General features: G+C 43.4%; 1 pseudogene; it reads right to left on the bottom strand.

The window, feature by feature from the left end:
• Positions 1 to 8,232: 8,232 nt before the first annotated feature.
• On the bottom strand, positions 8,233 to 10,193 carry LOC127488855 (la-related protein 4B pseudogene; annotated as a pseudogene).
• Positions 10,194 to 14,619: the final 4,426 nt, after the last annotated feature.

The raw sequence follows: 14,619 nt of genomic DNA, 5'->3' as shown, positions 1-14,619 counted from the left end.
AGAGAAGCAGAAGGAGAGGGAGGGAGGGAGAGGGGGAGAGAGAGAGAGAGAGAGAGAGAGAGAAGTCTTCATCTACTTGTTCACTGCCCAAATGGCTATGAACAGCCAGAGCTGAGAAAATCTGAAACCAGGATCCAGAGCTTCTCCTGGGCCTCCCCCGTGATTGCAGGGTTTCAAGGACTAGGGCCATCTTCCACTGCTTTCCAAGGCCATAGCAGAAAGCTGAGTGGGAAGTGAAGCAGGCAGGACTTGAACCAGCATCTATATGGGATTCCAGCACTGCGGGCAGTGGCTTTACCCACTATGCCACAGTGCCAGGCTCATATTATTTAGCAACCAACATAAGAAGCATACTTCAAAAAGTTTGCAGAAAGTTGAATTAAAAATAAGAGAAAACTGAAAATAAGCTGAAGAATAATTAAGTAATCACCTTACTGGAGAAAAATTAATTTTCTTTGATCTTGGAAATATATAGATGTCCTTCCTTATGACCATAACTGGAAGAGAAGATGAATGGAGAGAGTGGTGGTTGGGTTCACACTTTGATTCCAATGTGCAAAATAAAATTATTATTGAAATGAATTGGAAGTGGAGTAGCCAGGACTTGAACTGGTTCCCATATGGGATGCTGGCACTGCAGGCAGTGGGTTTACCCACTATGCCACAGTGCCAGCCCCTATGTATAAATCTTATGACATCAGTAGAGACATTATGTCATATTATCCATTCCACATGAACAGGGAATGCTGATGTGAATATGTGAAAATATTCAATCTATGCATGATGATATGAAGTATTCATGGACAAAAAATTGTGTAACTTTTAGATATAGACAGATACACATATTAAGTGATTTTGTAAAGATGAGTTTAATTGGACCAATATAAATACACTAGTCATATGCTCTGTCAGATGCAGCCACAGGATCTGCAAATGTTTGGAGTTACCAAGTTTACATCCTTAACCAGAAGACATGGTGAATGAGAATTTAGAGTCTTTTTCAATGTATGATTAAATGAATAACTACAGTGAACTGGAAAATATGAATAAAAGGTTGGTGTTATTGGAAGTGGGTCCAATAGAGGGGGGATCCCCTTGCAGTACTACAAATGAGTCATATAGAACAATAGTGTGAATAAGCTAGAAGGTGATATTCCAGATAAAATTTGCATCTGGGTGCCGCCGTAGCTCAATAGGCTAATCCTCCACCTGCGGCGCCGGCATACCGGGTTCTAGTCCTGGTTGCTCCTCTTCCTGTCCAGCTCTCTGCTGTGGCCTGGGAGTACAATGGAGGATGGCCCAAGTGCTTGGGCCCTGCACCCACATGGGAGACCAGGAGAAGCACCTAGCTCCTGGCTTCGGATCAGTGTGGTATGCCAGCCATAGCAAGACAACTGCAGTGGCCATTAGGGGGTGAACCAATGGAAAAGGAAGACCTTTCTCTCTGTCTCTCTCTCTCATTGTCCACTCTGCCTGTAAAAAAAAAAATATTGCATCTGATATGTACCCCTAAAGATGTACATGTTTATGATTCTGAGCTTTGAAAAGAAGTACACATGAATGCAAATTCTTGCCATGTTATATTTTGCAAGGCAATTTTGTTATATTACTAAAAGTTTGACCTACATTTCTCCTCACATGGAATTAAGAATTCAATCCAGCCAGCGCCGCAGCTCACTAGGCTAATCCTCCGCCTTGCAGTGCCGGCACACCGGGTTCTAGTCCCGGTCAGGGCACCGGATTCTGTCCTGGTTGCCCCTCTTCCAGGCCAGCTCTCTGCTGTGGCCAGGGAGTGCAGTGGAGGATGGCCCAAGTCCTTGGGCCCTGCACCCCATGGGAGACCAGGAGAAGCACCTAGCTCCTGCCATCAGATCAGCATGCTGCGCCAGCTGCAATGCGCTGGCCACAGCGGCCATTGGAGGGTGAACCAACAGCAAAGGAAGACCTTTCTCTCTGTCTCTCTCTCTCACTGTCAACTCTGCCTGTCAAAAAACAAAAAACAAACAAACAAAAAAGAATTCAATCCATAAGTAGAGGTGAAAGATTAAATAAGAAAAAATATACAAGACCCCATGGATATGCTTTTAATTAAACAGCATTTGAAAAACTTGTTCTCTTGCCATAGGTCATGGGACTCCAAATCTTATTAAGTTGACATTTACCAATGCCATCTTACTAGTCAAAGTGATCAGTTTAAGCTCATAATTGATCATAAAGATAGGATTAAGTGTCAAAGGGATCACATAAATAAGATCAGTGCCTGCTAATATTAATTGATAGAATTAAAAAGCAGAGAACAATCCAACATGGGAAGTAGGATACACAGCAGACTCATAGAATCACCAATGCCCTAAACAGCACTCTGGCCTCAGAATCAGCCCTTAAGGCATTCAGATCTGGCTAAAAGGCCCATGAGAGTTTCTCAGGCATGGAAAGCCAAGACACTGTGGCAAAAAATGACCTAAATGAAAAATCTCTGTGAGTGAGATCCCGGTGGAAAGAACAGGCCATCAAAGAAGGAGGTACCTTTCTCTGAAGGGAAGAGAGAACTTCCACTCTGATTATGGCCTTGTCTAAATAAGGTCAGAGTTTGTGAACTCAAGAGACCTCCATAGCCTTGGCAGCTCATAACAAGAGCCTCAGGTGATTACTGACATCATAAATAAGAATGTCAATTGTTAAATCAACAACAGGAGTCATTGTGTACTTGCTCCCCATGTAGGACCTCTGTCCTTAATGTGTTGTACTATGAGAATTAACTGTAAAAGTAATATTCAAACAGTACTTTATACTCTCCCTGACTCCCTCTCTCTCTTTCTCCCTCTCTCTCTTCTGAAAAGTCTGACTTTCAGATAAGTAAATCAATAATTAAAAAAAAATAAAACTAAGAAAGCAGAACAGATTCAAGAAAAAAATAAATATTTTAATAAGGACTCCAGAACAGACTATAAATGTGGTACTACTGCAGTTTTGTCACTATGATGTACTAAAAGAAAAATAATGTGTATTATCATGTACTAATTTGAATGATTGATTATTGGTAATTAGAATTTAGTTTCAAATGAAAACATTTCAAGTGACAATATTCATCAGCCTAGTAGAAAAAGGTTGAAACAGGCCAGCGCCACAGCTCACTAAGCTAATCCTCCACCTGTGGCACCAGCACCCCAGGTTCTAGTTCTGGTTGGGGCGCTGGTTCTGTCCCAGTTGCTCCTCTTCCAGTCCAGCTTTCTGCTGTGGCCCGGGAAGGCAGTGGAGGATGGCCCAAGTGCTTGGGCCCTGCACCCGCATGGGAGACCAGGAGGAAGCACCTGGCTCCTGGTTTGGATCCTTGCAACGCCGGCCATAGCAGCCATTTGGGGGTGAACCAATGGAAGTAAGAACTTTCTCTCTGTCTCTCTCTAACTCTGCCTGTCAAAAAAAAAAAAAAAAAAAAGGTTGAAACAAAGCACTCTCAGTCTTACAAAGTCATGTGAATAGAAGGCATATCTGATTTATTCTAATAGGCCTTCCTAAAATTTACTAATTTTTTTCTGACAATAGTGAATTTGGCTCATCATAGAAAATTCTTTGAAGGCTCTTGTTAAAATTGTCCCTCTTTGAAAAAGTAAACTTTAGTGCATGAATCTGTGGGGAGCAACTCGGACTAGACTAAGTTACTGGAATTAAGACTTATTCTATGCATCTGCTCTCCCACAATATGGCGCTGGGAGAGGAGTAAACAGCTTCTACACAGCTGCCTTTCACCAACTTGACAAGCTGCAGGAGCTGCTCCTGATTGCAGGAGAGCAGCGTACTCGGCTTGTGGGTAGCAGAGTTGGGATTGGTGGAAGAGGACTATAAAGGAGGAGAGAGACAACATGCACCAGGAACATTATCTGAAGGAACACCTGTGCAGCCCCCGAGAGAGCCGGCCGGCAGTGTGCTGCTCCCCTGCAGAAGTGGGGAAAGTGGCAGGGGGAACCGCCCTTCCACGGAGGTGGAAGGGACGGTAGCCAACCCAGGAAGAACCAGCAGCAAACCCAGGGAGGGCCGAGCAGACAAAAGAACAGCTCAGGGTCCTGTGTCATTCCTCCACGAAGAGGGGGAGTGACAGAATCTACAAGAGGTAAATTTTTGTTTTATAGAACATTGGAAAACCAATTATGCTTAGTCTCTAATTTCTGATTTACTTTATAGAACAGAACTTATATAGAAAAAAATTTCACTTTATCTATTTTTTAAAATATTTACTTATTTGACAGAAAGTCAGGAGAGAGACAGAGAGGTCTTCCCTTTGCTGGTTCACTCCCCAATGGCCACAATGGTCAGAGCTGGGCTAATCCAAAGCCAGGAGCCAGGAGATTTTTCTGGGTCTCTCACATGGGTGCAGGGGTCCAAGCACTTGGGCCACCATCCACTGCTTTTCCAGGTCATTAGCACAGAGCTGGATTGGAAATGGAGCAGCCAAGACATGAACTGGCACCTGTATGGGATAGCAGAGCCACAGGCAGAGGCTTAATGACTGTGGCACGCACCAGCCCCCACTTTATCTAAATTTATGGTAAACCCATGAGTTGCACAACACAATTTTTTTCTTCCTTCCCTCCTTCCCTCCTTCCCTCCTTCCCTCCTTCCCGCCTGCCCGCCTGCCTGCCTGCCCGCCTGCCCGCCCGCCTTCCTTCCTTCCTGCCTGTGGGGAAATTAGGCACAGGAGGCAATTCAAAGATGGTGGCTGAAGGGAAATTAGGCACACGTGGCAATTCAAAGATGGCGCCCAAAGGAAGTAAGGTGGGTGGTGCCCAAAGTGGTTTACCTCTCTCTGCCTCTCCTCTCTCTGCGTTACTTTCATTTTTAAATAAATAAATCTTTTTTTAAAAAGTTATTTGGCATATAACCTTTACTATAAAAATCACATCTGAGCAAGGTTTTGGCTCTGGATGCAACAGATGGTCACTGGCTAAGTGGTAATTACAGTGCACTGACCTTGTCCAGATGGCAGCAGAACCCACCAGAACAGCCCCTTTTCTGTGCTGACACCACTCCATGTGCCCACTGCCCTCCTGCATGCTGCTCTTCAGCTCTAGCCTTTTAGTTTGCAACCAACCAACCACAGTTGGCTCTAATCACACACACACATCATGCTGCAAATATCACATGTTTGAGAAAGGACTTACTATTACAAGCCCACTGATGTGTGGGTCAGGGATGGCTGAGCACACCCTGGCACCTGCTCCTAAGAAGTGACACAAAGGGCCCCAGGTCTCAGAGCTTGCCCTTCGAGTGTTTACAGCATCTCTTGGTTTGGTTTGAAGTCAATTATTTCTGGGTTTTCGGTCCAGCGATCTGACAGCTACCAAGAAATTAATTCTCTCATTCCTTAATCAGGCATTTGAAACTTATTAGCAATATGTGTATTTCTACATCTTTGAATAATGACTACTTCTCTGAAGGAAACAGTGAGAGACACCAGGCAGGTTTTCTCTGGCAGGGTAAATCACACTTAGTCATATATGATTTGAATTAGTAGATCATTTTCCATTTTGACTTAAAGATCCTCCCAGTTTCTGCTTACTACATTGTACTTCAGAACTCTTTCACATTAAATATGACTAATATGCATTTCCATATTTTGAAAGAGTATAAAAACATCTCACAGCTTTTAATAAAACTTTCCATTTCCCTTTTGCAGCAAAGAGACAAAATCAGTTCAACACACCAGTATGAGAGGGGGAAAAAAAACTCAACAAATTAAAATAATATTCAAACCACAGCATTAAGTATATCTACATCCAGCTCAACATCAACATTTATAATACATCAGTAATTTTATCAGATTTTCTCTGTAGGGAACCTTTATTAATATGTTCTGATTATTTACAACTGTTCAAGCAAAGCACACTCCCAAAGTGCACATATTTAATACAGTATCAACTATTTGCATTTACAGGATTTTTAAACAATCAGAAAAAAGATCAACTATTTAAGATCCTTAAGGTATATTACAAAAACTGCTAGTCATTGTACTGTGGTATGCTTACTTGGTAAAACTAGCAACAAAATATCCACACAGTAACTGAGTAATTCTGATCCACTCATGCCAACCCGGGGTGTCTCCATGAACTCTAAGCTGTGGGGAGCAACTCGGCTAGACTAAGTTACTGGAATTAAGACTTATTCTATGCATCTGCTCTCCCACAATATGGCGCTGGGAGAGGAGTAAACAGCTTCTACACAGCTGCCTCCAGTTTGACCAATAATCTGCAGGAGCTGATCCTGCTCCTGATTGTAGGAGAGCAGCGTGCTCTGCGTGTGGGTAGCAGAGTTGGGATTGATGGAGGAGGACTATAAAGGAGGAGAGAGACAACATGCACCAAAAACATCTAAGGGGAACATCTGGATAACATCTGAGCAGCCCTCGAGAGAGCCGGCTGGCGGTGTGCCACTTCCCCGCAGAAGTGGGGAAAGTGGCAGGGGGAACCACTCTTCCATGGAGGTGGAAGGATCGGCAGCCAACCTGGGAAGAACCAGCAGCAAACCCGGGAAGGGCCGAGCAGACAAAAGAACAGCGCAGGGTCCTGTGTCGTTCCTCCGCGAATGGGGGAGCGACACTAATCTGTCTTATACAAAAGTTAAGGCAAAGTCATTTTCAAGTTTAAATGCAATTCAAGCCTTTAAATATTAGATGGAAATAATTTTTTTAAAAAAACCTCAATCTTGTTAAATAACATTTCATGGAATAAACTGTATGGTTACATGTAGCAGGAAATATTTTAATGTCTGTTGCTTAGAATAATTAAAGAAAAATGATGGGGGCCAGCACCGTGGCTCACTTGGTTAATCCTCCACCTGCAGCAATGGCACCCCATATGGGCACTGGGTTCTAGTCCCAGTTGCTCCTCTTCCAGTCCTGCTCTCTGCTGTGGCCCAGGAAGGCAGTGAAGGATGGCCCAGGTGCTTGGGCCCCTGCACCTTCATGGGAGACCAGGAGGAAGCACCTGGCTCCTGGCTTCAGATCAGCATAGCTCTGGTCATGGTGGCCATTTGGTGGGTGAACCAATGGAAGGAAGATGTTTCTCTCTGTCTCTCTCTCTCACTGTATACCTCTATCTGTCAAATAAATAAAAGAGAATACTTTTAGGCATTTTAAAACAAGATAATTTATATTGTTCTTCAGAAGTACAACACTTCTAGAAGTGAATCAATGAGACCCTCATCTTGGAGGTAAAAAGAGCAACAATTTTTGTCCTCCACCAGCCAAAGAGGGGAATAAAACCACAAACACCATTCTCTCACCATTACATAACTTTTAAATCCATGTGCTGATGCAGAGGTTCAGGAAGACATCCCCATGGAGTTAAGATGAGGACTCTTCCGAGAGAGTGCCTGGGGGTGGGGGAATGTGGACAGAAATGTGCATGGAACAGGTGCACTAGGCCAAGAGCCAAAGCAGCCAGCTCACAGGGATCAAAACCATTTCATGATACAACATACTGGCAACATGTCAGTGGCCAAAAAAGTATATTTTCATTTAGGTTCTATTCACATGTTTTAAATTGATTTTAGTTAATAGCCACTTGCAATTGAGGGGAGAAGCTGGGTACTTGCTGGCTGGATGTCAAAGCTCTAAGCTTTCAGGTTTCTCTAGGGTGCTCTCTGCAGGTTCTTTCTGCCCACTGGATCCAAAAAGGCCTATATGTACATTTATATGTATTTTTAAATGCTGGACTCACTTGTTAACAGTTTAGATGAAAGCACAGCTCCCATGCCAGTGTGTCAGCAACCTTACACTGCCAACCCCCTTCCAGCTTGAGGCCGAGGTCGCCATCTGCTGGAGCATCTGAGATATGCCCTTGTAGATCAATATTATTTTAAAAAATAAAGCAGCATAGTTCCCTTAATTTAGAAAAATTTACTATATATAGCTTGCATTCAGAACCACACAGAGGCTTAATAAAAACATGAATCTGTTGGGATAAATGCATTTTCTATCCTGAAAAAAATCAGACTTACACATCATCTCCTGTTAAGCACCAACCAAAAATAAGGTTTATATTAATTAAATCCTGAAAAACAGTTTTTCTTTTAAGAGGGGGAGAATCTGACTCAGAGAAGAAAAAATAACTTGCAGGCATTCTGTGGGGCTCACAGACACTGCAAGTGCCTAACCAGTGGCTCATTCTCATACTGAGTGGGAAGTGTTTCACTTGTGGCTAATACAGCTCTATGCAACCACTCCCAGACATAGGATTTTCACTGAGGAGACTTGGGGGGAGTGTCCTGTCCTCTGTGAAGACACTTTCCAACAGCTGGGGGTGAGAGCCGGTGCCCAGGCTGCCTTCCCTTGTCTTTGGAGACTCTGGGAGTGGACTTGAGAGCAGGGGCTCCCTCTGTTTCTCCACAGGTGCAGCGAGCTTCTTCTCCTCCTTCCTACAACTGTGAGGGTTTAACTTTTGCTCTTTTGGGGGTTGCAGTGGGGAAGAAGGTGGCTCTTTACTCGTTCTCTGACAAATCTCCATGTAACTGGGCTTTCGCAATTCTGTGGCAGCTCCATGCACCTGCACCGATTTACACGCAGTTGTAGTAAGGACAGGGGGAGTCTGTTCACACTGTGGGTTTCCTTCTGCTTTTCTACCACCTTGGGATCCTCAGGTAAATGGGTGGGGGGGGGGATCATTCATATGTTGCTGATACAGCACAAGAAGCCAGCAGTGAGGGCTCTCTGGGGACCACTACAGGAATAGCGTTCCTACTTGCATCTGCATGGAGGCTCCTTTCCTTTGCTAATCCTATTACCGAGCTAGATGGCCTGTTTTCAAACAAGTCCTGTCATCAAATTACCTGCAGCTCCAGGTAATGGGGGGAAGTTGGACAGCCCCAGTTCAAAGTTTGTGATGGAGGCTTTGGTCGTGTTGGAGACTGAGTTTGGCTGCTTGTAAACTTCTCCCTTTTCTTCCTATAGCCAAAGGAATTTTTCCTGCTTCTGGGAGGATACTGTCTGAGTGAAGTCAGAGGAGAGGCTGCAGGCTTGAAGGTTGGAGACGTGAACCCATGTATAAATCCAGTATTTGGAAATAGAGTTACCAAGGGTGGATCGAAATAGCTACGCATTGTTGACAATGTCTGGGGGCAGTCAGGCTGTGCAGAGGAAACTGTTGTTGGGGACTGTATACTGGAGGTAAATAAATGATGTGTAACACTGCTGTGTATAAAGGTTCATGTCGAGAGACCTAAATCCATTCTTTGGCAAAAATGGGTTTATAGCTATTGCCTTTCTTTTAGCTGCACCTTAATTGGTTTTCCTTGAAAAGTTTTGACTTTTCACAGGTACTTGTAAGCCTGTTGTGCATCAGCTTCTGCTTCAAATGTAATAAATCAATTATCATTATGGGCAAATTCACAGTTAATAAATTTCAGTAAATTATTTCCTTTGAATAGTGCTTCTACTTCTTCCCCAGGGGTAGATTCAGATATTTCTCACAATATGACTATGCAACGATTTTGATTTGGCCTTACTTTTTCTCCCTTCTCACCCACCGGGACTAAAGGTAAAGATCTTAGCACTTCAACAATCGAATCCACACTAGTACTGAGTTTCTTGATATAGTCAAGGGTAGCTACCATTGTAATTAGAGCATACTGCTCACTGTCCATCTGTGAGGTAAGATACACGGCACTAGCAAGAGTCTCCCTAGATAAACAGAATTCCAATTTTTTAAGTACTTCTTGAGAGTCTTCCTGGCTTTCTGGTTGAGATTCATTCCCTCCTGTTTCACTATTTTCAGGTAGAGATTCGTATTCTGCATGATCCAGAGCCAAAGCGTTCGTGTCTGATTTGACTCAGGTAAATCTGGTAATGCTGCATTCTCACGACTTTTGTCACCATCACCACTGACATCCAATCCCTGCGGGCTGCAGTCTGCACCATGGCCAGCTGTCTCCTCCCATGCAGCACTCAAACCGACAGCTGCACTACTTGCTTCCAAATGTAACGTGAGTCCCCCACACTTTCGCATTAGGGTTTAGCTCTGAAACCTTAGTTGGTGCCTGACTCAAAGCTGGGATGGAATTTGAGAAGTGGTTTGAGACACAGGACCATTCATCAGATGAGAGCTGTCCTTGCCCTCTTGGCCTCGCTGTGCCTGCAGTTCAGCCACAACTTTAGCGTCCTCATCAGAAGTCATGGGTTCCACTCGGAGAAGTTTAATGTAAACTTCAGGATGTTGCCCGCGCCACCTGCCCCGCCCGACCGGCCTCCGGCAGGCTCCTTGCCACAGCCCAGGTGCCTGGTGACCCCGCAACATGCAGGGAGAGCCGAGGAGGGAGACTAGGAAGAGGCGGCGCTGCGGGGCCAGGCTGGATGTAGGGAGGAAGGGCTGGCATGGGCCGGTGCAGCGGCAAAAGCGGCTTCTTCCTCTTTGGGACCGAAAATGTCTCAACCTCGAGACTCTGGATCCCCAACACTCCTTCTCTTCACATGAGAACACACCTAAATACATCCTTAAAAGGTTGAGTGTGAATCAATCTGGCAGAAATTCACTAAGTACCAAGTTGATAGCACCCATCATAGAGTGGATGGGAGACTGAGCAGAGCACAGCGTCGAACCATACAGGGTCCACATTTTCTCAGAAAGGAACACTGGAGGGGCCCAGCTTGAGGTGGGTCAGGGGCAAAAGTGCTAAAAGTATAATAACTGGGCATTCTCAATGAATGGGACTCACTCATGGTATTTCTGTAAGTTTGAAATAATTTCAAAATTAACTACTCTTAAAATGACCAAATTATAAGATGACAATATCCATATCATGTTAGTAAAGCAGGGACAGCATCAAATACTATAAAGGCTAAATCTTACCCAATTCCTATTAGGCCGAAGTTGTAAAACTTGTCCGCTTCTAAGCATCTACATGTGTGGAGACTGAACAAAAAATAGAATACTATTCACAATACATTTTTTGTGAATATATTTGTGATAATTTGTAAACGCTTGATCTTTCTATTTTAAAGGTTTTGAAAACCCTGTTGCTCTTTTAAAATAATTATTTTATTTTTGTACTTGAAAAGTAGAGATGGGGTGTATCTCAAATCTGTTGGTTCATTCCCCAACTTTATGCCACAACTGGGGCAGGACCAAGCCCAAACCAGCAACCTGAAACACAATCTGGGTCTCTACAAGGGTGGCACGGACTCAACTCCTTTAACCCTCATCACTGTCTCTCAGAATGCACACCAACATGAAGCTGGAGTCAGAAGCAGAGCTGGGACTTTGCCCAGGCTCTCCGACATGGGATGCAGGCATCCCAAGCAGTGGTCACACCACTATGTCAAATGACCACTCCTTCATTTTTAATTTAGTTTTTATTTGGGAATCAGAGAGACTGAGAAAGACAAGCAGCAGAAATCACTCATCTGTTGGCTTACTACACAATGCCCACCACAATCAGGACTGAATTAGATGAAAGACAGGAGCCAGGAGCTTCATCCAGGTCTTCCATATGGTTGACAGAAATGCTTGGGCCATTATCCACTGCTATCTCAGACAAACTAGCAAGAATCTAGATTGGAAGAGGAGTTGCCAGGACTCAAAGCTGCACTCCATATGAGATGCCAATGTCAGAAGAGCAGCTTGACCTATTGAATCACATGCTAGTCCCTGCATCAATTCAAACCAGTGCACTCACCCTACCCTGTATATATTCAAAGAATGCAAAGCTGGACATCCCCTCCCTTTCCTTATTATAAAAGCCTCAGTCCTGCTCCACCTCAGAAGAACCGTGGTTCACTTTAAACTGAATCTGTCTCCCAATTTGCAATCCTATTCTGCATCTGAAAAACATCTCTCTGATTTTATTTTAATCTCATTTATGACCTTTTGCTTTATATAATCCAGGACTCTCTGGTCTTGTCTCCTTGCCTACTGGCAGATTTGGGAAAATGTTTTATATTATGTATTTTCACTACCTCAGGTGAATACCTGAGGGTTAAAATGTTAGATAAGTGAATGCTACATTTTTTCCTAAAAAGTCTTTGTTGAATTAGAATCCATATGTCTTAGTACTCATGAAGCAGATGTTCTTCAGAATCACATCCTCTACAGCTTTCCCTCAGATGTCTCAAGCAGGGCCTGAACTTCATTGGTACATCCATAATCATATCCTTGAATGTGACTCCTAAAATATGGACATCCTTGCTCAGCCAAGGCCATCTGTACCAACGTCTAGGAGAGAAGGTCATAACTGTACCAAGGGGGTGGCTCTATGGATAGAAAATTTAAACCATGGTTGGGATTACCCTCAAGTATTTCCCTGTGCTGGCCTTCCACATGTCTTTCCCACACAATTACTGGGATATGTACACAATCTGAACAGTCAGTGATTTCAATATATGGGAGTGTCACAGCTATGCTGTGAAATAACCTGTAGATGTCTGAGTAAAGTGGGAAATTATACATGATTATCAATTTTTGAACTTAAGAATACAAAACTATTTCCTTATCAGTTTCAAATGCATCTCCTAACTCATTATGTGGCAGCTAAACATGAATTGATTCTGACATATCAACTATGACCATGAGTGAACTATTCTCTTATATGAATCTTAGGTTACTCCACAAAATGACTGAACATTGGAAGAGCTAAACTATATGGTGTTGCTTATGTAGCAAATAATAAATGGGATTTATGTCTGTTTGTGTTAAGGTGGAGAGGATGATGAAACAGTGACCAGCACTATTCAGATTGAACAGTCGAAACACAAAACCTGGGGTTCAGCAGGTGCAGCTCTTTCACCTCTATCTCCATCGTGTTCACTGTCACAAATAAGAAGCAGTTCTGGACAGGCTCGGATTCCTGAATTGCTGCAATATGATGGTCTTAGCCTGATTTCTTTTGTGGTGAGGACTCACTTCTCTCTTCTCTGGGGTTTCCAATCATCAGTTATCATTTTCCTTCTATCTGTTACTATTATTATTTACTTATTTGAGAGGCAGAGTTTTAGACAGGGAGAAGGGGGGGCTCTTCCATAATCTGGTCCATTACCCAAATGGCCACAATGGCCAGAGCTGGGCCAATCCCAAGCCAGGAGCCAGGATCTCTTCTGGGTTTCCCATGTGAGTGCAGGGGCCCATGCACCTGAGCCATCTCCCACTGCTTTTACAGGCCATTATCATGGAGCTGGATTAGAAGTGGAGCAACCAGGAGACCAACCAGTGCCCATATGAGTACCACAGGAGGAGGATTAGCTCCTATATCATAGTGCCTGTCCCATCTCCTTGTCTCTTAATCCAGTCTATCTGCTAAATGGGAAACAGAATATTTCCAATTTAATGTCATCTCAACAGTCATTAGAAAAATTGTCATTTAACATTATTTTTTATTGTTACATGCATTTTAAATCTACAGCTAGGGGGCCAGCATTGTAGCATAGTGGGTAAAGAAACTGCCTGTGACACCATCATCCCTTATGGGTGCTGGTTCAAGACCTAGCTGCTCCAATTCCAATTCATCTCCCTGCTAATATGCCCAGAAATGCAGTGGAGGATGGTCCACGTGCTTGGGCCCCTGTACCCATGTGAGGGATCTGAAAGAAACTCCTGACTCCTGGTTCCAGCCAGAGCATTGTGGCCATTTGAGGCATGAAACAGTGGAAAGAAGATCTCTTGCTCTTTCTCTCTCTCTTTCTCTCTCTTTTTTTCCTCTGTGTAACTCTTTCAAATAAATAAATAATTATTTTTAAAAATCTTAAATCCACAGCTAAAAGTAAATAAAATTACTCTTCATATATTATATGTATTTTAAAAATATGGATAAGAGAAGCAGGCAGGTCTAGTAGTTAGATGCCTGAATCCTACATTACACTGCATAAGTTTGATATCTTCATCCAGAACCATACTCCAGTTTCCTGTTACTGCAGACCCTGGAAAGCAATGGTGATGGTTCAACTAACTGGGTTCCTGTCACCCATTTGGGAAACCTATATAGAGTTCTTGACACCACCTTAAGTATTGGCACAATCTTGACCAATGTAGATATTTGGGGAGTGAACCAGTGACAGGGAGCTTTAAGCCTAATAGTTGATTTTATTCTGCAGCCAATCTTTTACAACTACTTTGACACACAGAAATCTTTTCAAAACCAGACCATCCCTGAAATCTTGAGTTTGCATGCTCACATGCTGATGCTTAGATGTTCCAATATCTAATTTGGTCACAGTAGTCTGGATAACCAAGGTTATATGTTGGGGTGTGCAAATGAAAGGAAAAACAGGACATGGGGTCTCTTCCTCCAGAAAGTGTGCACAGACTAACCAGGTGTGGTTTCTTTACTGATAAGGATTACAACAGCCTATTGTAGAGCACATGCATGTGTTCATAGAACTAAGGATTCTCTGAAACATGTTTAGCAAGATATAGTAGATAAACATTGTGAGAGTCCTGAATCCACACTGGCCTGAGGCATCTCCCCCACTCTTTCTTGGCATCAGAAAGCAAAAGCACAGAGGTGCTGTGCTTATGGAGAGCCTCATCTTTCCCACAAATCAGGCCTGAGAGACTTTCTGTGCCTCACTGTTCCCACAACTGCCCCTAGTTATAAATCAGGCAGACATACTGTACCTCCTGGTATCAGGTATCTTCTCCAGCT

The sequence above is a fragment of the Oryctolagus cuniculus genome, chromosome 7, assembly GCF_964237555.1.
Source record: "Oryctolagus cuniculus chromosome 7, mOryCun1.1, whole genome shotgun sequence".
NCBI classification, from domain to species: Eukaryota; Metazoa; Chordata; class Mammalia; order Lagomorpha; family Leporidae; genus Oryctolagus; species Oryctolagus cuniculus.
This window is presented reverse-complemented; position numbering and strand designations above follow the sequence as displayed.